The sequence below is a fragment of the Lissotriton vulgaris genome, chromosome 2_1 (genome assembly GCF_964263255.1).
Source record: "Lissotriton vulgaris chromosome 2_1, aLisVul1.2, whole genome shotgun sequence".
Lineage (NCBI taxonomy): Eukaryota > Metazoa > Chordata > Amphibia > Caudata > Salamandridae > Lissotriton > Lissotriton vulgaris.
In genome coordinates, this window is record NC_141687.1 from 52,824,502 (window position 1) to 52,850,929 (window position 26,428).

The following is a 26,428-nucleotide window of genomic DNA, read 5'->3' on the forward strand; positions in this document are numbered from 1 at the left end:
TGTTGAGTTTAAATTGATGTTTTGGTTAAGGTATTCTGTTTTAAAGCCTATCCTAATAAATGGCCTTTTACGCTTCAAGAACAGCGTGGCCAGTATTTATTGCGCAATGCGGCCCCCCTGGGAAGTCAGGTCGCAGACCAGTCTTCTCTTGGGGTTTTTGCGGTGTACAGGCCGAAAGGACAAGCCTTGCGGGGTCAGGGGGTTGAACTAGGGGTGGGGACTTGGGTAGTTTTAGAAATGGGGGTCTTTAGATGGCCAGGGCTGGCGCAACTGTCCGAATAGGGACTCTTCTTCCTAAGTCAGGGGAAGAGGGCCAACCTTTTCGATAACCCCTGCTCAACCCTGTGGTAATGTAGTACAAACAGTTATGCCAATCCCAGAGGCAGTGTGTGAAGCATTTATGATCACGTACAATAAGGCAGTAACGACACCACAGAAGGACACAACTCAGGTAGGTATAGTAAAATAATATCTTTATCTAACAGTTTAACTCAAAACTCTCAAAGCGTTTCAACAACTACAATTCATGTCAACCAGTAGGGACTCTAAAGAAAGACAATACTGTTTTCACTAAAGTGTGATACTGACTGAGGACAGTGCCGGGGCCTACGAAACCCGATGCGCACCGGATACCTGTCATTGAAAGGGGACACAGCACGCAGCTTCTCAAAGAAGCAAGGATGATGACAGGCAGACTCCCAGTGACCACAAGTCTTGGGGGCTGAGGTCCGCAGCGTGCACCCACAATGATTCGGGCACTCGGGGGAAAGCCTGGCACTCAGCAGTCACAGCACGCGGCTGCGGCGGCCCGGGCTTGTGATGGCGGTGACTCTCATCGTGCAGCTCAGTGGTGGGCGCACAGCGGCAGCAGCTCTCTCTTAGCTGCTGCGGCCCACAATACGATAGCGACAATCCTCAACAAGGGTGAATAAGGTGCGGGCACACAGCGGCAGCACCTCTCCCTCAGCTGCGGCGGCCCACAGGACAAATCCCAGGGATGCAAAGGTGTCAAAGGTGCGGGCTCTCAGCGGCCAGAGCTCTCTCTCTCGGCTGCAACAGCCCACGGGGCAAATCACGATGAGGCAAAGTGGCATGGGAGGTGGGCACTCAGCGGCTATAGGTCTCTCTTGGCTGCGGCAGCCCTCGGGACAAGTCACAATGATGCAACATAGCAAAGGGTGCGGGCACTCAGCGGCTACAGCTCTTTCTTGGCTGCGGCGGCTCACAAGGCAAATCTCAATGATGCAAGCAGCAATGGGTGCGGGCACTCAGCGGCTATAGTGCTCTCTCTTGGCTGTGACAGCCCACGGGACAAGCCACAATAATGCAATGTAGCAAAGGGTGCGGGCACTCAGCAGCTACAGCTCTCTCTTGGCTGCCGCGGCCCACGTGGCAAATCACAATGGTGCAGAGTAGGCAAGGGTGCGGGCACTCAGCGGCAGCAGCGCTCTCTCAGCTGTGGTGGTCCACATGACAGAGGATGGTCTTGGTCAGGCTAGCACAATGGTGGATGCTCAGCGGCTGCAGCTTTCTCTTAGTCGCAGAGGTCCACCCAAGTTCAGCAAAGGGCTCAAAGGTGCAGATTCCGGCGGGCTCTCAGCAGTGGCAGCTCTCTCTCAGCGACAGTGGCCAACACGGATCCAGCGGAAGAGTCGAAGGTGCAGATTTGGGCGGGCTCTCAGTGGCGGCAGCTCTCTCTTAGCTGCAGCGGCCCACACAGGTTTAGCAAAAGGTTCAAAGATTCAGGGTTAGGCGGGCTCTCAGTGGCGGCAGCTCTCTCTTAGCTGTAGGGGCCCACGCAGGTTTAGCAAAAGGTGCAAAGGTTCAGAGTTAGGCGGGCTCTCAGCGGCAGCAGCTATCTCTTGGCTGCAGCAGCCCACACAGGTTTATGAAAAGTTGCAAAGGTTCCTAGTCCGCAGTCCTCACAGTAGAACTAGAGGCTCCGGATTACTCGACGGAGGGCTTACCTGCAAGTAGAATTCCTCGCAAAAAAATTCCAACGGCTGAAGGGGTGAAGTCTAATGTCCGTGAGACTTCAGCAGGAGGCGCTCTCGATTTTAGACCCTAGGGTAGTTTCTTTGGCAAGCTTGTTGAAAGTTTCAAAGTCCTTTCCTCTGTTCGCTCGAACAGAGTTTCGTCTTGACATCCAGAAGGATCACACTTGATCAAAGTTCCAGCGCAGCATTTTATACCCAAAAAGTCTTTGGGGCATATTAGCAAGGAGTAGCGATAATTATCGCTAAATGCGCTTAGCGCATTTTTTTTTTATCGCCGGATGTTATCGCAGAGATAATGTGCTATTAGCAACGTTTATCTCCAAAGTGATAAAATATCCGGCGATAGCGGCTTAATGCGTGAATATCGCTGGAAATCCAGCGATATTCAGGCATTATCGCTAATGGGGGCTTAACCTGAATATCCATCCACCTACCATCTAAACTACTATTATAAAGAGAGAACTGTGTCCTTTGAGCCAGGTAAACTCGAAAAGTACACCACCAATCGCAACACCCAATACAGCGTTGGAAAGGGAGTGTCCTGTAGATGGACATAGGCTATAAAAAATAAAAATAAACGTTATTTAAAAAATAAACAATAAAAAAAAATAGTCCCGAGGAAGTCGCGCCGGCCGTGTGCGCTAACATCGTGGACGTGCGTGCTGACATCATCTAGCGCGGGGAGGAGCGGCGAACAGCAGTGGTGAAGTCGGGCTGAGATACATGAAGCGCAGGGAGGAGCGGAACGTGTGCGGCTCAGAGAAGCAATGGGAGGAGGCGGAACGAGGAGCGGTGAAGTCGGGCTGATGGGAGGAGGCGGAACGAGGAGCTGTGAAGTGGGGCTGATGGGAGGAGGCGGAACGAGGAGCGGTGAAGTCAGGCTGATGTGACGAGGCGGAACGAGGAATGGTGAATTCGGGCTGAGGTAGGTGAAGCACGGGAGTGCTGGGAGGAGGCGGAACGTGTGCGGCTGAGTGAAGCACGGGGAGGAGTGGAAATGTCGTGGCGGGTAGGGGCCGGGGCGGGAGTGCACGCAAGCCTGAAATGCTGCCCTCAGCCCCCTTCTGCCCCGGGCAACGCTGGGGCGGACTGCTAGTTGGATATACAGGTTAAGAAGTGGTCTGAGCAGGCATTCATTTTTAGCGATATTAGCGCTTAGCGCAAATTTATTTAGCGCTTCGCCTGTCTTGCTAATAGACGATAGCTTTGTGAGTGACTGCTTTCAGTCGCTAACAGGTTGGGTTCGCCCACTTTGCATGTCATTAGCGATAAATATCGCTGACATGCAAATTGGGCCCCAAACCTGTAGCTATCGCCTACAAGCTGTTGCTAACTGCTGTTAGCGACAGCTTGCTAATAGGGCAATAAAAATATCGCCGCTTTCACAGGAAAAAGTCCAGCTAAAGCGGCGATATTGCCCTTGCTAATATGCCCCTTTGTTCACGAAGTTCGCAATTCACTGACTCCAGTCAGAAACAGTTCGGTGGGGTCGGGGAGCACTTGGTTTATGAGCTGGCATCCTGCCCTTCCAGAATTAGGGGTCTGCTATCAGGCACCCAGTGGGAGGTGGAGCCATCATTCACCTAGCCAGGCACGGCCCGGCTTGGATCAAAGTGTCACCCCTCCCCACGCTCTAAATACCGATCTCTCTCTCCAGCCAGGTCTGACCCAGCTGGCCCTGCTGCTCCAAAACCAGACCGCCAATACACATACTCGCAACAACCCGCAGTTAAGCTTTAGGCCAGAACTACCGCATTTTCAGGAAAGGTATTTCAAAACATGTGATAGATAAGCAGTCCTTACTAAAAGGTGGTCCTCAACGTCCTGGGCATAAACATATCAAACTCGAAGTTCCCATTAGGTTCCTAGGGAGCAAAGTCCTTTATGTACAGGGAGCATTTGCGCTTTGGCACTGATTAGCAGTGGCACGGCACATAGAACATCTACATCCAGTCAACATACAAGACAGGAAGAGAAGAGGGGAAGGGAGACCCACACCAATGATGCCAGGTCTAACAGGTACGTTTATAAGGGCCAGGGGAGGAGATTTGTGCTCTTCCTGCGGCCAAAATCAATGGGGATGGAAAAATAATTTTTGACCGCCCACCCCCCTACAAGTTTGAGGGCAAGGTACTGGGTAGGTATAGTGTGCCTGGTTAGGACAGGTTGTTCAGGTTGGGCTTTTGCAGTATTTTGGAGGGTTGGGGAGTCTCGGACGGGCACACCTACCCCTCCAGTGGGGGGTGGGGGGGGGGGGGAGAAACAGGTGAATGATAGGGGGTGCGGGATGCAAGAGTGCGTTGGCGGGAGATACAGGAGAGGATATTGAAAGATAAACGACGAGGTGAATGGAGAGTTAGAAGAGGCACAGAGTGGAATGGGAAGTGAACAGCAACAGTGAGGGGAGAATGGACAAAGTGAATGAAATGTTTGGGTTTAGGGAATGCTGAGTTTAAATTGATGTTTTGGTAAAGGTATTCTGTTTTACAGCCTGTCCTTATAAATGACCTTTTACACTTCAAGAACAGCTTGGAGTGTATTTATTGTGCAATTCCCCTGGCTATATGCATTTCTATCACAGGAAATAATGATGATCCATATGAGGGGAAACAGCCAATAGAACGCGATCCTTTGGTCAAAAGAGGCGGGTCCTTTTGCTAGAAATGCCAATCGGAACAACCCTGGGAGGATTGTCCATGCCTTTGCTTTTACCAATAGGAACAAGTAAATATGCAAAAACGTCAATAGCATTGCTGCATAGGTGCTTCCTCACGTGTAGTCCGTAGTTCAGTACCCAATCATCATCCCCAGTGTAAAGAACTGGGAATCACCAAGGAAGAAGCCTCTGATAATCATTGAAGATCAATCCAGTGCACTTCTCAAGAGTAACATAATATTTTTAATTGGGGAGTACCGGGACTTCTCAGAAACAAGCAGGTACTCTGGGACAGAGTACCTGCGCTTCTATTTTCCCATTTCTAGCACTGGATCAATCTTTATTCCAGCGCAACATGTTGACAGAAGTAAGTCCCGATCAAGATTTCCAGCTATAGTCCCCCCACCATAGATATACATTTGCACACCCAATCAAAAGATGATCCCCAATACACAAACTTCCACTGCATTATCTATAAGTGGACACAAGCGTGAAACACAGTTTGGACAATGAGCACATCCTCTGGCCAAAAAGGGTAAAAGGCTGCTTTATTGGACAGGTAAGCAGTTTTTTTAATACATATATGCAAATAAGGCCTCACTAATACATATTCATATTCTATCACCCCCGCCCGTAAACAATTCCCCACCACAATAACTTCCTCAACATTGTTCTGCCTAATCCTCCTGCCCAACCCCTATCTGCATCCCCTGCCTACCTCTTGCCTCATTCCTCGCTCTCCCGTTTCCCTATGTCCGAAGCTATTCTGAATGTCCCCAACCCTTCCTGCCTGTCTTGATATCCTCCAATTCTGCCACCTATCCAAGCGACGTTAAGACATAGACTCACTATTGTTATATAACACCGTTGCTGAATAATGAATCATCTCAGGGTGGGTGGGCGGCGAACAAAAGAACATTGCCTACTTCACGCCTGGCTCATTGCTAACTGCGCACTAAGAAAATGCGCTCCTGTCGGCTTTCTCTAAACGCCAGCCAATCAGGACCACCTACCTGTCCTGGATTATACTAATTGCCTGAAGCTGCCCGCGGGTGGATATTCTGTGAATGCCACCTCCAGGAGCTCTCATTGGGCAATAAGTACATCCTCAGGCCAAAATGGGGTAAAATGCAGCTTTATTGGACAGGTAAGCAGTTATTTCTAATACATAAATGCAAATAAGGCCTCACTAATACATATTCATATTCTGTCACCCCCGCCCGTAAACAATTCTCCTCCACAAACTTCCCCAACCCCTACCTACGTCCCCTGCCTATCTCTTGCCTCATTCCTCACTCCCCTGTTTCCCTCTGACTGAAACTATTCTGAATGCCCCCAACCTTTCCTGCCTGTCTTGATCGCCTCCAACTCTGCCACCAGGAAAAACCCTGACATAGGTGATTTTCCTGCCCCCCCCTTATGAAAATACATTTTGTTATAGAAACATACACTGTCGCCAAACAGGTAAAAACTTTTTAATAATATAATTAGACAAACTAATCGCAGATTTCAGATTAATACAAATAGCGGAATAGAAAGCTGTTGACCAACAGCTTTTGTTAACACCAAGCTTTTACTTTCAGGGTTTTTGCAATCATCTCTTTTATATTCAGAATGTAAATCTTGTTACCTATAAAAGAAAGGTGCACCCCATCATGACGAAAAAATGGATAGTCTTCTTTTGTAATTTCACTGTGCGCTAACCAATAAAAGCCATTGATGGAACAAAAGCGGTGTAATTCCCTGTTTACCTTCCTCCTTGCTCTTTCTAAAGCAGTGAATCTCTCAGCAACCCTCCAAACCCTTCTTGGCATCAGCGCTGTCAGTATCAGCTTTGTATTAGTCCACATCAGCCTCCATGAGGAAGGTCAGCTTCCGTTTCTATAAGTAATCCCAGGCCAGATAGCTGCACCAGATCATTTTCCCCCAGGTGAATCCACATAGCTTTTGGTTGATATTTTGATGACATTTCACTCATCAAAGGCATTAACCGACCCCACTTCATGCCACTTTTCCCCAACCAAACAACAGAAAGTTCATATGAACGAAAACCCAAATGTTTCCTAAAATGTCTCTTTTTTGCTTGTTTTTCCGCCCACTTAGCGAAAGAATGTCCAACTATCCAAACCAGCTTTTGTGGAACTTTGGAGCCCACCAACACACCTGAAAGAAATAACAATTAACAAACTTGGTAATATACTTATGAATCTAAATCTCTAATGTATCTTAAGCAGCAGTTCGACAACCAGTGTCCAAATTTCTTCACATCTTTGAGCGAAAACCCCCACCTAGCAGCTTCAGAAGCCGCACCAATCCTGAAAGAGTGGGCACCAAAAATTGAATTGTTTTTTCCCCAAGTTTTTTAAAGACTTCCTCAAAATTGCCAGTGATTTGGGAGCCGTGAGAGGAGAGCCATCCTGATGCCTAAAAACAAATTGAAAAGCTGCACCTCCCACCTTTACAAATGTTATCCAGGCTTTTATAGGGCATAGTGGTCCTCCTATTCTTTGCAAAATTATTTTTGAACCTTTACCAACTTGATCTGTTTTTGAACTTTCAAGAAAAATTCCTATAGAATTTTATAAAATAAAAAATAAAATGTTAAGGTCCTCATTTTTCGCTTTGCCTGGCAATTCGGATATTCTGAAAGCTCCGAAAAATAGCCAGATCATTCATAACTTGAATAAACGGTACTCAAATTCAGAGAAGCAAATCAATTGAAAACCTCTTGTTATGTTATATAAAAGTTGCAGTGAGATTGGCTCTTGTGTAAATTGCCTTCTCTTTTTTATTTTTGCCCATCCTTGGAGAAATATTCTTCCCATTTTGGCTGCTGATGGGTCATATCCCCAAAAGAATTTCCCATAAAACGACACACCTGCTAATTTCCCTGATATTGTTGTGGAGGAAATATGCTTTTCTTTGTTAGTCATAATGAAGGTTTCTCCATCCCTTTGTTATTAGTTCTATAAGCAGCGCCTGAGTCTAGTAATTCTAACCATGCTCTCCGATAGGCAAATTTGGTGCTTTTTGCTAAAGAGTGCTCAATAAATTGCTGAGCTTTCAATTTGCTAAATCCCATACCTCTTTAGGCACCTGAGTCTTCTGCAGATCCGCTCTGGGTGCCAAACCACGGCATCTCTGCCACTGAACAGCAGATTCAATGTTATTGTTAGCTCCAGGTATGTGCCTAACTTTGAACACTATGTTAAACATTAAGCAGCCCAACATAAATCTTTGTAGTATTTTCAATAATTGTTTGTCTTTTGCCCTCTGGCCATTCACCAAATCCACTACTGTTCTATTATCTACATGAATCAACTCTGTACTATTCGCTGGGCTCTTCACCCAAACCACCAATGCTACTACCAATGGGAAGAATTCAAGAAAGGCAATACTTTTCTTTTCTGATACGCAGTTGGATGGCCACTGTTCTGCACACCATTTCCCGTCCCAAAACAGACCAAAACTGTTTGCACCAGAAGCATCTGAAAATAGTTGCATCTGCCAGACAAAATCTTTGTCTAATGACCACATTGTGATGCCATTAAATGCTTGGAGAAACATCAACCAAACTTCAGAGTCAGCTCTCATGCTAGCAGATATCCTAATTCTGTGATGGGGCAACTTAACGCCTGACATGGAAAAACTAAGGGGCATATTATCAAGGGGGCTTATCTCTGCTTTTTTGGCTTTAAAAGCCAAGAAAGCGGAGATAAAATTATCTCCCTATTACCTAGCTGTCGCTAACACCAGTTAGCGACAGCTAGTAGGAGATAGCGACCATCTTGCGCCCCGCTGTGCATGTCAGTGATATTTATCACTAATGACATGCAAAGTGGGCGTGCCAAGATGTTAGCGACTGGAAACAGTCGCTAACATCGCTATCTCCTATTACCAACTTTTGGAGATATTCGCGCTAAGCGCGAATATCTCCAAAACTTAACACCTGCCCTGAGCAGTTCTTAGCCATGTTATCCAATGGGAGGTGGATAACATGGCTAAGAGCATTTGCTCAGTAATGCATGAATATCGCTGACTTTTCAGCGATATTCATGCATTTCGGCCGATTTGTATCGCTTTGGAGATAAACCTTTATAATATCAAGGCTCCTAAGCGATAAAAATCGTCGCTACACGGCGATAAAATTATTGCCGGTAAGCCAACCAAGCGATAATTATCGCTAGTTGTTGGTAATATGCCCCTAAGTCTCTTACAAAAGGATCTGCCTGCCCTCACAACACGGCACGTGAAATTTAGATGACCTAATAGGCAGTGAACCTCAGACAGTGTCAGCTTGTCATCTCCATTATTTTCTTTTTCGGAAGTCTAGCTTCCATTTTTTCTGTATCTATCTCAATACCTAGATATGTCAAGCAACAAGGAGGACGTTCAATTTTTCCTCTGCCAATGGCACTCCCAACTCTTTAGTCACCATTTCAAAATCTCTTAATGCTTTTAAACACTGTTGAGAGCCGGGGGCACTCATAAATAAAAAATCATCTAGATGGTGTGTCACGCCTGTGACACACCATCTAGTGCTAAAAGTCTCAAATAACTGGCAAGAAAGTACACAAAACATTGGGAGAGCTTTATCTACAAAAAATGGCCTTCAAAGTAAATACCCAGCAGTGAGAATTCTGATAGGTGCACCGGCAATAGCCTAAAGGCAGATTTAACATCACACTTTGCAAGCTCGGTATTGACACCCATTTTTCTTATCATGCCCAACGCTGTGTCAACTGATGCAAATTTGAGAATGGTATCCTCTTTGGCAATTAAATAATGGACAGAAAGACCTTGAGGCTATGATAAGTGTTGTATCATTCTAAATTCCCCTTCAGTTTTCTTAGGAATTGAAATAATGAGGTCTTGTAACGGACATGAATCAAAGGGGCGTGCCATCCTCCCTCCCTTCACTTTCATCAATAGCTTTTTTCTCACAAGCTGAGGTAATTCATTGACAGATTTGAAATTCCTGACAAATCTGCGGCCTCTAGGCCCTTGACATCCCAGCTTAAACCCTTCCTTAAACTCCTATTCCAATATTGCTGCTTTGTTTGTATCCGGGTAAAATTTTAACCAGTAGCACAAGACCCCCACATTAATTGGAGTAGAAGCCCTTGTTCTTAGGCTGAAATACATAGCCTCTCCCTCAGTTCTGGCCCAAAAAACACTATTTGGCTGGTCTCCAAAGCATTGCAGTATGGCATGTTTCCACCACACCTGGAGCATTCATGTTTATATTTGCAAGGGTTCTTCTGACAGTAACCCCTGTTAAAGTTCCAATAGGCAACTGACACAAATGATTGTGATTTGGTCCAAACCCCCCCCCCCCCCACACCCTCGAGGTGGGTCTGCCCTGAAAAGGCCATTGAGCAACTGCCAGGGCACTTGTAGTATGCATGGAAGGTGGAGGCCTCTGATTGTACATCCACTGAACCCAGAGTTTGTTATCTGCCTCTCCCCATGGTTTATCAGGAATCAGTACTAATCTGGCTTGGAACTCCTCATCGTAATTGAGCCAAACATAACCTCCAAATTTGGTATAAGCTTTCCTTATAGTGTCTAAATATTTAAATAATGCCACTGATCTGTCAGGGAACTTTTCGCAGTATACGCTGGCGAAAATAAGGAAAGCGGATGTCCATGAATCAATATTGGTCGGTAACCATGGCCTCTTTGCTAATTCCTTTGCCTCTTATCTTGACCCTTCTTTTGACTTTATTTCTCTATGAAGTAATTTGAAAACATCTACAAATTCTCCCTTTCAAATATTTTCTTTGGTAGCCTTATTTCAATGAGAACCTAATGGCATTGATAACCCCATGTACGGTAAATGTTTTAAACCTGATGAACTTGTTTTCTCACTTTCAATTTTGTTAACCTTTTCAAGAGTTTCTTCAACATTGTCCTTAATATCATTAGTCTCATTTTCATTAACCAGTTGCTTAGATGTAGCCTTTGAAGACTGCACATTTTTTTTCTTTCTTCAGTTCCTACATGTTTGTCAGCGCATACGTTTTTATTATTAAGCTCCCTATTTTGAACCTCACATGCTCTTAGAGAAGGGTCAGCATTGTACGTTGCTCTTTTCTCCTTTTCCCCATCATGCCAACTATTCCTTGCTATTTTCATGCCATAGAACCCTTCATATTCTTTATCCTGTGAAAAAATATCTCTAGAGACATTTTTAGTATTCCTCACCTTCCCCCAAGACAACTCTTTTGCCATTTTAAAATGTCCTCCATCGTCTGTGATTTCCCCTTCTTTGAAAGACTCCAAATCATCTTCACCCCACTCTTTACCTACCACCCCTTTATCTTGCCCATCTCCTCCCTTCACACTACCACCCGGAGGTCCCCCGTCCCTTGACTCACCCATCATAAACTTTCCAATTTATGGCTTTAGCATAGTACTCAGCTCTCTTTGAATCCATTGGTGTGGGAAAATGTATTTGAAAATTCTCCCCTTCATTGTTGGTTTTGTTGCAGGATGTTAGAGACCTGTCAAAAACTTCTTTACTGCCCTTTATTTTACTTGGCAGCATCTCTCTCCCAAGGGACTACAAGACGCCTGAACTTACAGTCTCTGCAACTGCTCTATTCTTAAAACTAGCTAATCTTCCCTCATTATTAATTTCTTTAGGGACCCAAACCCAATTTCCTTCTGATTCTGACCTGCTCTCTGTATTAAAAGTAACTGTGCTTTTAATTTTGGGTTTCTTGATGAAAGTTTCTTTATCCATATCTAACTCTCGCTATTTTGCGATTCCTTATTTTGCATGTAGGTTTAAAGTCACCTACATCGCACATGGCTGAAAACCGGTCGGTAACGGGAAATTTAACGAAATTCTGCGTTACCGACAGGTATTTAGCCACCTACATCTGGCCCTAAGGGATTTGCCCAGAATCACAGGATGTTGAGCATTGTTGCAGAGACTCGAACGCGGTTCCCCAGCTTAGAGGTCGACCGCTTTAGCCGTAAAACGACATCCTCACACTTGTATACAATACAATCTACGTCATCCACAGCCACGTCCAGTTGGGTAAGAATAAAGTGGTCACACTTCTGTAGTCTTTCGATGCCATAGCAGGATGTATGCGAGAATCTCGTCTGTTGTGAGAGTTCTTTGACCTAATAATACAGTTGATTGCTTTATAATAAAAAATACACCCGAAAATCGGCAGATTCTATAAATAATAGCCATTAGATCAGTTATGAGAAACTTGAATCTATTTCAGCACTGGTTTTGGGGTAGACGTTGTGGTCAGTGCTTTAAATGTCAAGTACAGAAGCACAGGTGCGTAGTAATGAAACCGCAACCCAATCCATGTACCGGCCGCCCCTGCTGTTACCGTACTTGCTGTAATAGCGACACGAGGTGTTTCTAGTCACTGCATTAAAAGAAAAGAGCTCAGAAACTTCTGGGACACGCACTATTTAAACCTTATAAAACACAGTAAATAAATACAGAAATCGCTCAAATAATTTTCATGAGCAGCTTCGGCTAAGGGATGAATTCTCCCCATTGGCAGTGTCCCCGCTCCGGCCGTGGATTCTGTAAAAGGCCCTGTCTGAAACCGACGAATTTAATTCACCTTCTAGTGTTACAGCATAGACGCCACTCCACTAATTGGCGTTTTCTGAGCTGCTTGTAGCACGTGACGGCTAAATTACTGCACTGTGAAATGCTGACAATTGCCTACTTACTACTGTCCACTAGGTGTCAGGCTAAGACTATATTCTAGCTTCTTACAAGGAGCCGCGGTGAATCGTCTAATAATCCGAAAGTGGTTTTCAAAGACGAAAGTCCCTGCCAGTCTTTTATGTCTGGTCTGTCTGTCAAAGAATAAAGAAAGATAAAAACAAATATTGACAAACAAAATGTGTCTGGCTTTTTAATTTCAATATGGTGGCTTGTATATCAATTATACTCAGCGCGTCTTGTCTAACTGCATCTCTTTAGTCAGGAAGTAAGAGAGTACTTCAGACTAAAGGCAGAAATTGCCCGGCAGCAGTGGCGTGACGAAACTTGTGGGAGCCCCCCCCCCTGCAAAGTGCAATGAGGGGCCCCCCAAGCCACGGATCCAGTAAGGAGCTCTCAGGCCCACCCTTTCACAGTGCCGCGAAGGACCCCCTGGAGCTCGGGCCCTGTGTACCCTTGGGGCTGCTGGGATTATTGTTGCGCCACTGTTCGAGCCAGGCACCAGCAGGAGACCTGGCTCTACCTCAATACGAGGCCCTCTTAGACCCTGGACCCCAAAACAAGCCGAGAGTTATGTGGCTTATAAGATTTAATGTGGCCATGGGAGTCTGCAGAAAATGTTTCAGGGTGGGGGGCTAACCTGGCAAGTGAAGGGGCGTGGCTAATATTAATCAATAGGGGCGGGGCTAAAATGGCAGACAATCAGTATGGGTAATGCTCAGGCCAAGCTGAGAAAAACAAGCATTGACATAGCCAATAGGTCTCGCCTTTGGGACCTTATAAGTATTTAGTTATGCAGCAGGTCCCCAAGGCGAGAACTTTTGGCCAATGCCAATGCTTGTTGTTATATCTGGGCGTGTTGAGAGGCTAGGGGACTGGGTCTCGATGTCGGGTTGGGAGCACAGCAATGACCAACTCAATTTGAATGCGTAGGTAATCCAACCGGAGGCGTGAAATGAAAGGTTCACTACCAGGAGATTAACAGGAAGGTAGAAAGTTAGGCTGGTTAGAAAGGTAAGGAGGGGTGGAGGCAGGCATGGTGGTGAGGGGAGAAACAGATGCATGCTAGGAGAGCGCTGTCAGGGAGGGAGGAGAAATGGGAAGAGGCACTGAAAGGTGGGTCGGGTAAAGACCGTAGTGAGGCAAACAGAAGGGTAGCGAGGGGTGAAGGGTAGACAAAGAAGAGAGGTGTAGAAGAAAACGATTCAGGTGCAGAGACAGGTAAATCAAAGAGGGAGAGGTGAGAATAGCGCAGTGATAGAACATGAGAGGGCCAGGTAGAGAGAGGGTGAGGTATGTCAGAGACAGGTAGAGACAGCTGAGAAAGAGGGAAGACTGAGGTAGACAGGTGACTTTGGGGGGGTGCGTTGATATAAGGGAAGTGCAGAGATGAGTCAGAGAGATGTTACTGAAGAGGAAAAGAAGTAGAGGTATTAAGATAGGAGTGAGGTACTAAGAGAAGTAAGGGGGTGAACAGAGGTAGAACGAGGGGAAGGGGAGAGAACCCTTAGAAGATGAATGGCAGGGTAAAATGAGCGATCAGGCAGTGAGTGTGAGGAGTCTGATACAGAGGGATATGTTGTGGCAGTTAGCACGAGGTGTGGGGTACAGAGGGATATAAGGCAGTGAGCACGAGGTGTGGGGTACAGAGGGATATAAGGCAGTGAGCACGAGGTGTGGGGTACAGAGGGATATAAGGATGTGAGCATGAGGTGTGGGGTACAGAGGGATATGTTGTGGCAGTTAGCACGAGGTGTGGGGTACAGAGGGATATAAGGCAGTGAGCACGAGGTGTGGGGTACAGAGGGATATAAGGCAGTGAGCACGAGGTGTGGGGTACAGAGGGATATAAGGCAGTGAGCACGAGGTGTGGGGTACAGAGGGATATAAGGCAGTGAGTGCAAGGTGTGGGGTACAGAGGGATATAAGGCAGTGAGTGAGAGGTGTGGGATACAGAGGGATATAAGGCAGTGAGTGCAAGGTGTGGGGTACAGAGGGATATAAGGCAGTGAGCGCAAGGTGTGGGGTACAGAGGGATATAAGGCAGTGAGCGCTGGGTGTGGGGTACAGAGGGATATAAAGCAGTGAGCGAGAGGTGTGGGGTACAGAGGGATTTTAGGCAGTGAGCGCTGGGTGTGGGGTACAGAGGGATATAAGGCAGTGAGTGAGAGGTGTGGGATACAGAGGGATATAAGGCAGTGAACGAGAGGTGTGGGGTACAGAGGGATATAAGGCAGTGAGCGAGAGGTGTGGGGTACAGAGGGATATAAGGCAGTGAGCGCAAGGTGTGGGGTACAGAGGGATATAAGGCAGTGAGCGAGAGGTGTGGGGTACAGAGGGATATAAGGCAGTGAGCGAGAGGTGTGGGGTACAGAGGGATATAAGGCAGTGAGCGAGAGGTGTGGGGTACGAGGGATTTTAGGCAGTGAGCGAGAGGTGTGGGATACAGAGGGATATGTTGTGGCAGTTAGCGCGAGGTGTGGGGTACAGAGGGATTTGTTGTGGCAGTTAGTGCGAGGTGTGGTGTACAGAGGGATATAAGGCAGTGAGCAAGAGGTGTGGGGTACAGAGGGATATGTTGTGGCAGTTAGCACGAGGTGTGGGGTACAGAGGGATATAAGGCAGTGAATGCAAGGTGTGGGGTACAGAGGGATATAAGGCAGTGAGTGAGAGGTGTGGGATACAGAGGGATATAAGGCAGTGAGTGCAAGGTGTGGGGTACAAAGGGATATAAGGCAGTGAGCGCAAGGTGTGGGGTACAGAGGGATATAAGGCAGTGAGCGCTGGGTGTGGGGTACAGAGGGATATAAAGCAGTGAGCGAGAGGTGTGGGGTACAGAGGGATTTTAGGCAGTGAGCGCTGGGTGCGGGGTACAGAGGGATATAAGGCAGTGAGCGAGAGGTGTGGGATACAGAGGGATATAAGGCAGTGAGTGCAAGGTGTGGGGTACAGAGGGATATAAGGCAGTGAGCGAGAGGTGTGGGGTACAGAGGGATATAAGGCAGTGAGCGAGAGGTGTGGGGTACAGAGGGATATAAGGCAGTGAGCGAGAGGTGTGGGGTACAGAGGGATATAAGGCAGTGAGCGCAAGGTGTGGGGTACATAGGGATATAAGGCAGTGAGCGAGAGGTGTGGGGTACAGAGGGATATAAGGCAGTGAGCGAGAGGTGTGGGATACAGAGGGATATAAGGCAGTGAGCGAGAGGTGTGGGGTACGAGGGATTTTAGGCAGTGAGCGAGAGGTGTGGGATACAGAGGGATATGTTGTGGCAGTTAGCGCGAGGTGTGGGGTACAGAGGGATTTGTTGTGGCAGTTAGTGCGAGGTGTGGTGTACAGAGGGATATAAGGCAGTGAGCGAGAGGTGTGGGGCACAGAGGGATATAAGGCAGTGAGCGCTGGGTGTGGGGTACAGAGGGATATAAGGCAGTGAGCGAGAGGTGTGGGGTACAGAGGGATATAAGGCACTGAGCGAGAGGTGTGGGGTACAGAGGGATATAAGGCAGTGAGCGAGAGGTGTGGGGTACAGAGGGATATAAGGCAGTGAGCGCTGGGTGTGGGGTACAGAGGGATATAAGGCAGTGAGCGAGAAGTGTGGGGTACAGAGGGATATAAGGCACTGAGCAAGAGGTGTGGGGTACAGAGGGATATAAGGCAGTGAGCGAGAGGTGTGGGGTACAGAGGGATTTTAGGCAGTGAGCGGTGGGTGTGGGGTACAGAGGGATATAAGGCAGTGAGCGAGAGGTGTGGGGTACAGAGGGATATAAGGCAGTGAGCGAGAGGTGTGGGGTACAGAGGGATATAAGGCAGTGAGCGAGAGGTGTGGGTTACAGAGGGATTTTAGGCAGTGAGCGCGGGGAGTGGGGTACAGAGGGATATAAGGCAGTGAGCGAGAGGTATGGGGTACAGACGGATATAAGGCAGTGAGCGAGAGGTGTGGGGTACGAGGGATATAAGGCAGTGAGCGAGAGGTGTGGGGTACAGAGGGATATAAGGCAGTGAGCGAGAGGTGTGGGTTACAGAGGGATTTTAGGCAGTGAGCGCGGGGAGTGGGGTACAGAGGGATATAAGGCAGTGTAACACTGGGTCGGGACATCCTGCCAGACATGATAGGGTGCATACTGGCAGATAGATATGTTATTGACACGAGACTGTGTACGTTTTAGTGGGATCTGAAACCGGGCAATGCTGCAACCTAAATTTCTGACTAGGGAGGATAATGCATCACATCCCCGCCCCCCCCCCTCCCAGGACTTTATTCAGAAGAGCCCTTGCTCACAGGCTACACAGTGTTAAAAGGAGGTCTTGGTGTCCAGACCTAGTTCTCCACTTCCCCTTAGGATGCAGACTGCGCTTTCACCTATGGCTGATTAAGGAAAGGACTGCACGAACCAGAGTGCCATTGAGCACGAGTTTGAAGGGGGTGGGTGTATTTCCGCACCTCCTCTAGCAGTGGTGATGTCAAGTGGCACTCGAGGCAGAGCCTGTTCCATTTCATGGCCTTAGGGAGAAAAACCCAATCATGGCACACACAACAATGATCTGTGTCCGCTGGTCTCGGCAGCGCATACCCAACCCGCTGAGCTGCCTCATTAGTTCAGGGTGGGATGTATGCTTTCGCAGCTCAAACTGGCCATTGCCATTCTGTATGTGATAATCAGCCACAGACAGAATGACAATGGGCGTGAGGGGCTGCGAGGAGGCGAGCAAGGCGCCCCATCAGGGAGTTGAGGCCACTGGCAGGGATCAGCTCTGCTCCCTGCAGGGCCTTGAATTACGACAAAAGGCGTCTGTAAAAGCATGGGTGTCCACAGGGGGGGTGTGCAAGGAGGGGTGCTCCAGGGGTGCAAGCGCCCCTCCTTACCCCCCCTGCGGACGCCCATGAATGTGGCTTCTGCCTACAGCCATGCTCTAACTTCATGTGCAATGAGGTGATTTGCACATGGCTGGGTCCAAACGGAGGTGGGATGGTGGGCAACAATGGGTTGGAGTGCTAGCTCCAGCGATTGCATATTGTAAGCATTCCTCCCATCCCCGTTTGTGTGTTTCATCACCTCCGTAAGTGGCACGGTTCTGCCCAGATGTGGGTCCCATGCTCATTGTGTTACAGGAACCAAGCTATACCCAGCTGATGAGCCCATAACTTATAACTTAAATTATGGATCAAAAACCGGCTGGGCTATTCCTAGTTGAGACCTGGTTTAATGCAAGCGCGGCCCAGACATTCTTGGCGCTTCACCGGAAGGCTTTGCTATCCACAGGGTGGATAGGGTTGGTCAGAGGGGAGGTGGCCTTGCTGTGATTTTTAGGAAATAATTTCATCTTAAAATTACTAAACTGCTGATGTCTAGCTGCAAAGCAGCTTTTTTTTATCTGGCTATTACTAGCACAAAATCGATCGTAGGCCTTCTCATCTATAGACCCCCTGGTCCGGCGAGAGCGTTTATTGAAGAATTTTTGGAAATACTTTCCCCCTATGCTATTTGCTTTCCTAACTTTATCCTCCTGGGTGATTTGAATCTTCATTTAGACCATAAAGAAAACAATTCATCTGTGGAGCTGACCTTGGGACTCCAGACTCTGGGTCTTATCCAATTGGTCAATACCCTACTCATAATAGGGGCCATACGTTGGACAATAGTTTCACTAACAGTGTACAGGTAGAGGTTTTGTCACCGGTGCCTGTAGTATGGTCCGACTGCTATATTCTCCCTTTCAGGACTGTGGCCCCTGGAAAGGCCCCCTGCAAGCAGGGAAACCAACCTGAGCCCACTATGGTTCGGAAATGGGCTGCGTTAACCCAGGCCTCCTTTGAGGAGACATTGGCCAGTAGGGCCCCTGATTCAGGGGTCGAAACCCAGTCAGCTGATGACCTGGTATCTTGCTGAATCAAGGAGACTGTGGATTCCTTGATACCGATGAAACCATGCAAAGGCGCTCGTCTGCCCTAGTGTAAGAAGGACCAGGAACTGCTAGGATGTTTTGTATTGTCAGGTAGCTGAGAACACTATTTTAAATCCCATGAATCTACCACCAACTCACACAACTACAAGGAGAGGTGTATGTTCAAATTGGCTACGGGTTCATCAGACTAATCATGCTGCTGAGTTTTCAGGTTAAAATGAGAATACGCGAAATAAGCATTCGCATAGTCAATAGGTCCCGCATATGAAAGAGCTATTGGCTTTGCCAATTTCTTTTAGAAATGTTGTAGAGCGCTGCGGCTTCTGTGTCTAATGGCTAAAAGGTATTAAACAAGCATTTGCAATGCAATAGGTCTCCTATTAGGAAAGTTTGAGCTATTGGTCTTGTAAATGACAAATTTTTAATTTAGGTTTTGTTTTTGAAAATAGCGAAATTAATAGCTTTGTCATTTACCATGCCAATAGTTATAACTTTTGCAAATGTGACACCTATAGCATTTGTAATGCAATATGTGTTGTATTTACGTGACTTACATGTATTGATATTACAAATAACAATGGTTTATATTTTTTTTTAATAATTAATACTTAAATAAAAGTTATTGTAATTTATAATGGCAATAGCTTAAACTTTTGTAAATAACATTTGTCAAGATTATGTTCAATGTATTTTATTGTGACGAAAATCCAAGAACATGTGTCAAATATTAACATCTTTTTCTTACATTTGTAATAAAGCTTGAAACATTGAGAACATATTTGAACCAGTTGTTGTTGAATGGTTGCACAGATCGATGCTGTGGTGGAGCTCAGTGATGTTGTGGTGCCATGGAGTGATGCTGTGGTGGTGCTGAGTGATGCTGTATGCTATGCTATGTTTTATTTTGCTATCCTATGTTTTGTTTTGTTATGCTATGCTATGCTGTTTTGTTATGCTATGCTATGTTTTGTTATGCTATGCTATGCTATGTTTTGCTATGCTATGCTATGTTATGCTATGCTATGCTATGCTTTGTTATGCTATGCTATGTTTTGCTCTGCTATGCTTTGTTATGCTATGCTATGTTTTGTTGTGTTTTATTATGCTATGCTTTGTTTTGCTATGCTATGATTTGTTATGCTATGCTATGTTTTGCTGTGTTTGGTATGCTATGCTGTGTTTTGCTATGCTATTATATGTTTTGTTATGTTTTGTTAAGCCATGCTATGTTTTGTTGTGTTTTGTTATGCTATGCTATGCTATGTTTTGTTGTGTTTTGCTAGGCTATGCTTTGTTATGAGATGTTTTGTTATGCTATGCTTTGTTTTGGTATGCTATGTTTTGTTATGCTATGCTTTGTTATGCTATGTTTCGTTATGCTATGTTTTGTTATGCTATGCTAAGCTTTGTTTTGTTATGCTATGCTATGTTGTGTTTTGTTATACTATGCTATGCTTTTTTGTGTTTTGTTATGCTATGCTATGTTTTGTTATGTATGCTATGGTTTGTTGTGTTTTTCTATGTTTTGTTTTGCTATGTTTTGTTATGCTATGCTTTGTTATGCTATGCTTTGTTATGCTATGCATTGTTGTGTTTTGCTATGTTTTGTTTTGCAATGCTATGCTTTGTTATACTATTCTATGTTTTGTTTTGCTATGCTTTGTTTTGCTATGCTATGTTTTGTTATGCTATGGTATGTTTTGTTGTGCTTTGTTATGCTATGCTTTGTTGTGTTTTGCTATGTTTTGTTTTGCAATGCTATGCTTTGTTATACTATTCAATGTTTTGTTTTGCTATGCTTTGTTTTGCTATGCTATGCTATGTTTTGTTATGCTATGGTATGTTTTGTTGTGTTTTGTTATGCTATGCTTTGTTATGCTATGCTATGTTTTCCTATCCTATGCTTTGTTTTGTTATGCTATGCTATGTTTTGTTATGCTATGCTGGTGAGGGTGAGTGAGGGTGGGTGAGTGGGTGAGGGTGGGTGAGTGAGTAAGGGTGGGTGAGTGAGTAAGGGTGGGTGAGTGAGTAAGGGTGGGTGAGTGAGGGTGGGTGAGTGAGTGAGTGAGTGAGGGTGGGTGGGTGAGGGTGGGTGGGTGAGAGAGGGTGAGTGTGTTAGAGAGAGGGTGAGGGTGAGAGGGTGAGAGGGTTGTGAGGTTGTGTATCATATGCTTTTTTTGTGATGCCATGCTATGTTTTGTTATGCTATGCTAATGAGGGTGTATGAGGGTGAGTGAGTAAGGGTGAGTGAGGGTATGTGAGGGGGTGTGAGGGTGAGGGCGAGGGTGTGATGGTGTGTGAGGGTGAGAGGGTTGGGAGGGTGAGGGGTGTGAGGGTGAGTGAGGGTGTGTGAGGGTGAGGGTGTGTGCGGGTGAGGGGGTGTGAGGGTGAAGGTGAGTGAGGGTGTGTGAGGGCGAGGGTGTGTGCGGGTGAGAGGGTGTGAGGGTGAGGGTGTGAGGGTAAGGGTGTGTGAGGGTGTGAAAGGGGGTGTGAGGGTGAGGGTGTGGGGTTGAGTGAGGGTGCGTGAGGGTGTAAGTGAGGGTGTGAGGGTGTGTGATGGTGAGGAGGTGTGAGGGTGAGTGAGGGGGGTGAGGGTGTGTTAGGGTGGGTGAGGGTGTGTGAGGGTGAGAGGGTGTGAGGATGTGTGAGGGTGAGAGGGTTAGTGAGGGTAAGTGAGGGTGTGTGAGGGTGAGTGAGGATGGGTAAGGGTGAGTGAGGGTGTGTGAGGGTGAGGGTGTGTGAGGGGTGAAGGTGAGTGAGGGTGTGAGGGTGAGTGAGGGTGTGTGAGGGTGAAAGGGTGTGTGAGGTGAGAGGGTGTGTGAGGGGGTGTGATGGTGAGTCTACAAAGAAACAGCAAATACCTACAAAACGTACCATTTCTAAATAACAGTTTAGATAAAGGTTGCTCTCCCACACATAAAAAATAACCACACCACTTGAACCAGCTTTAGTAATAACTGCAGACATTTGATTTACAAATGGCCACTGAAGCGTCCCTTTCTTAGCGCAGCTCAGTCTGCAGCACACATCACGTTTGCACCTACACGCTGGCCTGCCGCTTTTCACGAAATCGCTTTTCTTGGCACGAAAAGCAGGACATATTGTAGGGTGGAGGGAGTGACTGATGGGCTGAGAGCCCCTCCCTGCGAGGAGGAACCAGACCTTCAGCTATTGCAGAAATGCGGTAGTAAATGCAGCACTCACTGCTATGGAGCCCGGCATTGCTTTCCCGCAGATCACTCGCGGTGCACAAGTCCATTTTGGACGTTCTGTTTTTGAAGAAATGTATAAGGCACTTCCGCTCACTTAATATCAGAACAAACCAAAGAAAAAGAATACAATTAGATGGGGTAATACAGGCGAGGCCCCTGGAAGTGGAATGGTGTCATGTCAACATGGACACAGTCACAGTGTTGGCGAGTCGCACGTTTTTTTTTGTTAGTTATTAATTTATTTTGTTATCTAAACTAAGGCCGACAATTCAAAGTAGAATGGTTTTCGGGTATTCTCACAAGAAATCACGATGTGATCAAATACCAGATATGCGCCTTCTCCGGGATAAATATTCCTGTTTGAATGGTTTTTAAATAATTTCTGTACATGGCTGTTACAACAATGGCATTTTAGTAGCTAGTTGGATGCTTGAACTAAGTCTTAATTTCTGTCATCTTTTCTCCTACTCACGTCTCTCCCTTGTCCCTTCCTTCTTTATGGAAAACAAGGCAGCGCTGGGCGGGGGTCTGGGCACGAAGGAAGGAGAAATGTGAGTCATGGCGGCCGTGAAGTGTGAAGCAGATCCCTTTGAAGCTCTCGGAGGCAGGAGCAAATGGTAAGGGGAGGAGAAATGCTGCTGGGGTGAATGCCTGAGGCCAAATCCGGATTGTAACAGTCAGCTTTGTGGATGGACGGCATTAGGTCTCTCTCTACGAGACCTAAAAAGCACTATGACATGGCTACGTTGGCCACATCATAATGTTCTTTTTTTTCTTATGTGGGTGGGCAACACGGACAACAGAAGAGAGGGCGGGAAGGTGGGAGTGGGTAACACTGGCAACAGTAATGTGAGGAGTCAAAGGGGAAGAAGCAGCAGAAAGGGAGAGCAATGGGGAAGAAGCAAGACGGACAAAGGGGATGTAGAGGTGGCAGGAGAAGATGCAACATTGACTGCGGGGTAGGAGGGAAAGAAGCAACACAGACAAAGGGAATGGAGGGAATGGAGGGAAAGAAGCTTATGCGTACACAAGGGAATGGGAGGGAAGGAAGCAAGACGCGGTAAAGTAAAAAAAAGTACCTCAGTTACAGCGCGATCAGCTGAAGGACAGCAGTAATCAATATTCGGTCCATGCTCCAGCCGAAAGAAGAGGAAGTGAAGCCGGCATGCGCTGGTTAATTAGAAGGCAGCACATCGGAGTGACAAAAATAAGGAGTGAAAGCCACTTGTTCTATACACTATCTCTATCTAGTGAGAATACATGCAGCTTAAACACTGTAGCAGGTGAGACCTAAAAACACGGGGCACAGGGTCTTCGTGGCATCCACATTCTCACAACCCTGGTGCCAGAGCATTGGACTCTGATGTTGTCATTCTGCCACAACCGTGGAAGACCAAACCCTGACGCCTGTGGCCATTGCTGTGCATAAACAAGTCACTTTCACAGGGGCTTCTCTTACGGAGGGGGTCTTGGGAAATTGCCCACTTTGCCCATGTCTTGGAAGGTCTCTGGCTTGAGCTGCTACTAAAGGCCCCCCTTCACTAGATGTGGGGTGTGTCATGCTGTCGAGCTTCACAGGTTCTGTCACTGGGTATTGTGGCACCTGTTGTCTGTGAGCTTAAGCGCTTCAAGCACAGTGTCAGACACTGAAATGTAAATAGGGGGAGCACAGTCCTGGCACGTGGGTTGTGTCTCAATCCTTGCAGCACATGTCTCACACAGTGGAAGAGCCTCTCACTCACTAGTGTGGGTCTCTCTTCCTGAAGCACTGTCTCACTGTCAGTTTCTCCCCATCCGTACAGCGCAGCCACCCTCGTTTGCTGTGAGTCCTGTACCTTGGTGCCCAGTCCCGCTCCCATTGGGCGAATCCCAGGCATTGGTGCACAGAGTCAGTCTCTCTCTCTCTCTCTCTCTCTCTCTCTCTCTCTCTCTCTCTCTCTCTCTCTCTCTCTCTCTCTCTCTCTCTCTCTCTCTCTCTCTCCACACACTCCAACGTGAGTGTAGCTACCAAAGTGAGTGCACAGAACTTCACAGTAGTTCATAGCAGCAGGGACAGGGAGATGGTGCTGGACATCCTTGGCCATGAATGATGACCAATCCAGGGCAGTGCATGCACTGGTCAAAGATACACAAGTACAGACAGACGAGCGCCTATAGACGGAAGTTAAAACGAGGGACTCCTTGAGCGCAGTCTCAAATGAGACGTGAGGCGTGATTGACTGTGATCCAGCTGGAGGCTGATGGAGGGGACCGAACCTACGTGCTGCACATGGACGACTGAGTGTGGCAAGCAGGCCTTTGCTGGCTGAGAGTAGCTTGCGAGCTGGAATGTACCATCTTGTATTCTCAGAGATGTAGTTGTGGGGAGGAACCATTCATGGCATTGAAAACCAATATCATCAGCCTGTGTACAACCCTGTCTTTAGCTGACACGTGTGGCTGGGCCGGGCCGGGTCTGTGTCTGGGGAGGTTCCAGGCACTTCTTACTGTGAAATATAGAACTTTATCTCGTGTGGTAAAATAATAAGTCGGTGACACAGTAGGAGAAAAATGCAACCAACAACCAGTGAGGGGATGAGTGTTTGGCTCTGTGCAGCTGGATGTTAGACCATCACATAATAGGTGTATCTGTGAAGCGCACGTTCACTGCCAGAGGGGCATCTGTGTGCTGCATAACAGATGTCTGTTCTGATCCAACTCAATGGTACTTATTTTATCGACTTCAGAAGGGATAAAAGGCAGACCCACCGGGATTTGAACGTGTGACCATGAGGTCCAACACAGGCCCCTACAGTGTTAGTCCAAAAGCCACCAGAGCCACCAGAACATCTTTCCGGAAGTTGAAATCCGCTGCTGTGGCTCAGCTACTTGTGATTCTATTCATGTTTATTCAACAACTGGAATAATTGTGGTCCAGCTGTCTGGGGTAAGTGAATAGGGGAAGGGAGGGAAGCAGGTACCAAGGTGGCGAGAACAATACATGGCTTCCATCTTGGCTTAATATATCATGAGGGAGTCAACTGCCATCCAGTGCTACACGGTGTGGAGGCCTTTAGATCTTGGTGTAGATGAGGGAGAGTAAAAGGCAAGAACAAGTTATGAGCATCAGATGCTTGGAAGGCGATGGGAAAAGCCAAAGAAGAAAGCATAGGTGAAGATGATGTATCGAATGAAAAGAGGAGTGAGACTGAAACAGCCTTGTGAGCCACCAATCCTTACTGGTGTAGGAGTGGAGAGGGAGGAGCCACAAGCGAATACAACTATTGGTCAGGGAGACCGGGTGAGAGCCAGTTGAGACTGGATCCTGTGATGATCAGCGGTACCAAGAGCTGCAGAGAGGTTCAGGAATATGAGAACAGCAGAGGGGGACTGTGCTGAGCAGATGTTGGTGTTTGCACAAAGTATCAGAGGAAAACTATTGTGGCAAGAATATCGAGGACACACATATCATGAAGATAAGTTTGTGCTGGTAAAAATGTATACTCAACTCCACATACACGTACCTTGAGGATATATTTCTATATCTACATCCAATGTTGATTGTTTTTGTACATGAAGGTGTCTTTTCACGCACAAAAACAATCATATATTACCAGTGATTTGCACATGTTATGTTTGCTGCAGAATGCAGCACACATGGAAGTAGCACGTTTCCATCCTTAATTATTTATGTGCAGGAAGGGGCACCTCCAGCCACACAAACAATCACCCCTGCAACGCAGCCACCAGGCACTGTGGTGCAAGGGTGCCCGTGTTAGCACTAGTCAGCTATTTTTAGTGCCAGCGAGAGGGGTGCGCTGTCTTCTAATAAACACGGCGCATCCATCGGTTTGTAAGTGGCGCAGCGCTGCAAAATGATCCTCAGCGCTGCACTGTGCCATGTCCTTGTCCTTGTGCCCTAAAGTTCTGTCCACACGGTATTTATTTCCTTGATATTTTTTCAGATAACCCAGGTGTTAGCCAGCTGGATTCGTGGATGTGGGTGGTTTCTGTGGTGTGAAATGTAGTGGATCCAGGCTGAAGCAGGTCCAGCTGTTTGTTTGTGTTGATGAAGGAGGTGAGTGGATTAAAAACGAAGCATTCAAGAAATTTGGAGACCAGACTGAAAAACAGAGGCAAGCTGTTATGGTAAGTAGTTGGAGATGAAGGGTCAAAACTGAGGTTTTAACCTGGAGCGGGATCACTGCTGGTTTGAAGCTGGAAGAACAGGGGCCAATGTTGAAACAGGGATTAAAGAGAGATGTCAGGCATGTTGGTACAAGCAGGAATATGGCCACAAAATAGATGATTTGGGAGAAGAAGGAGTCAGGTGGTGTGCCTGATGTGTTGGCTGATTTCAGAAAGGGAGTTAGATCTGTGGCTAATGTGTGAGGGAATGTAGGAGGGTGGGGTGGGGCAGAGGTGCAGGAGGGTGGGGTGGGTCAGAGGTGCAGGAGGGTGGGGTGGGTCAGAGGTGCAGGAGAGGTTAGGATGTAAGAGAAGGGTTTGAGAGAAGGATGGTGAGGTGTCATCTGATATTTGGGGTCTCAGAATGGAAGTAGGGGGTAATGCTAGACTTTTGATAAGTACAAGGGAGAGTACAGTGCAAATGGTGTGGGAAAGACTTTGAGGGTGGGAGCATACAGGGGAGAGCAGCTTATGATACTCATAGGGTCTGTCAGTTGCGAGGGTCGAGTCATTGCTTTCACTGAATGTGTGTAGGTCTCAGGAGTTTTAGTTTGATTGATTTTCACTTTCAAAGGAGTGAACACATTGTGGCATGGAATGTGCTGATGCTGGCAGCAATCCAGGGCAGTGAACAAAGAGCTGCGTGAGTAAAGATCCGGGAGAGACTGCGTGAGTCAAAGTTGTTCTCCGTTTGTCATTAAGTACGTCACATTATGTGGCGTCCAATATGGGCGTGAGGTCGTTGTGAATTTGATTAAAAAAATTATGTGTGGGGTGGACTATGGA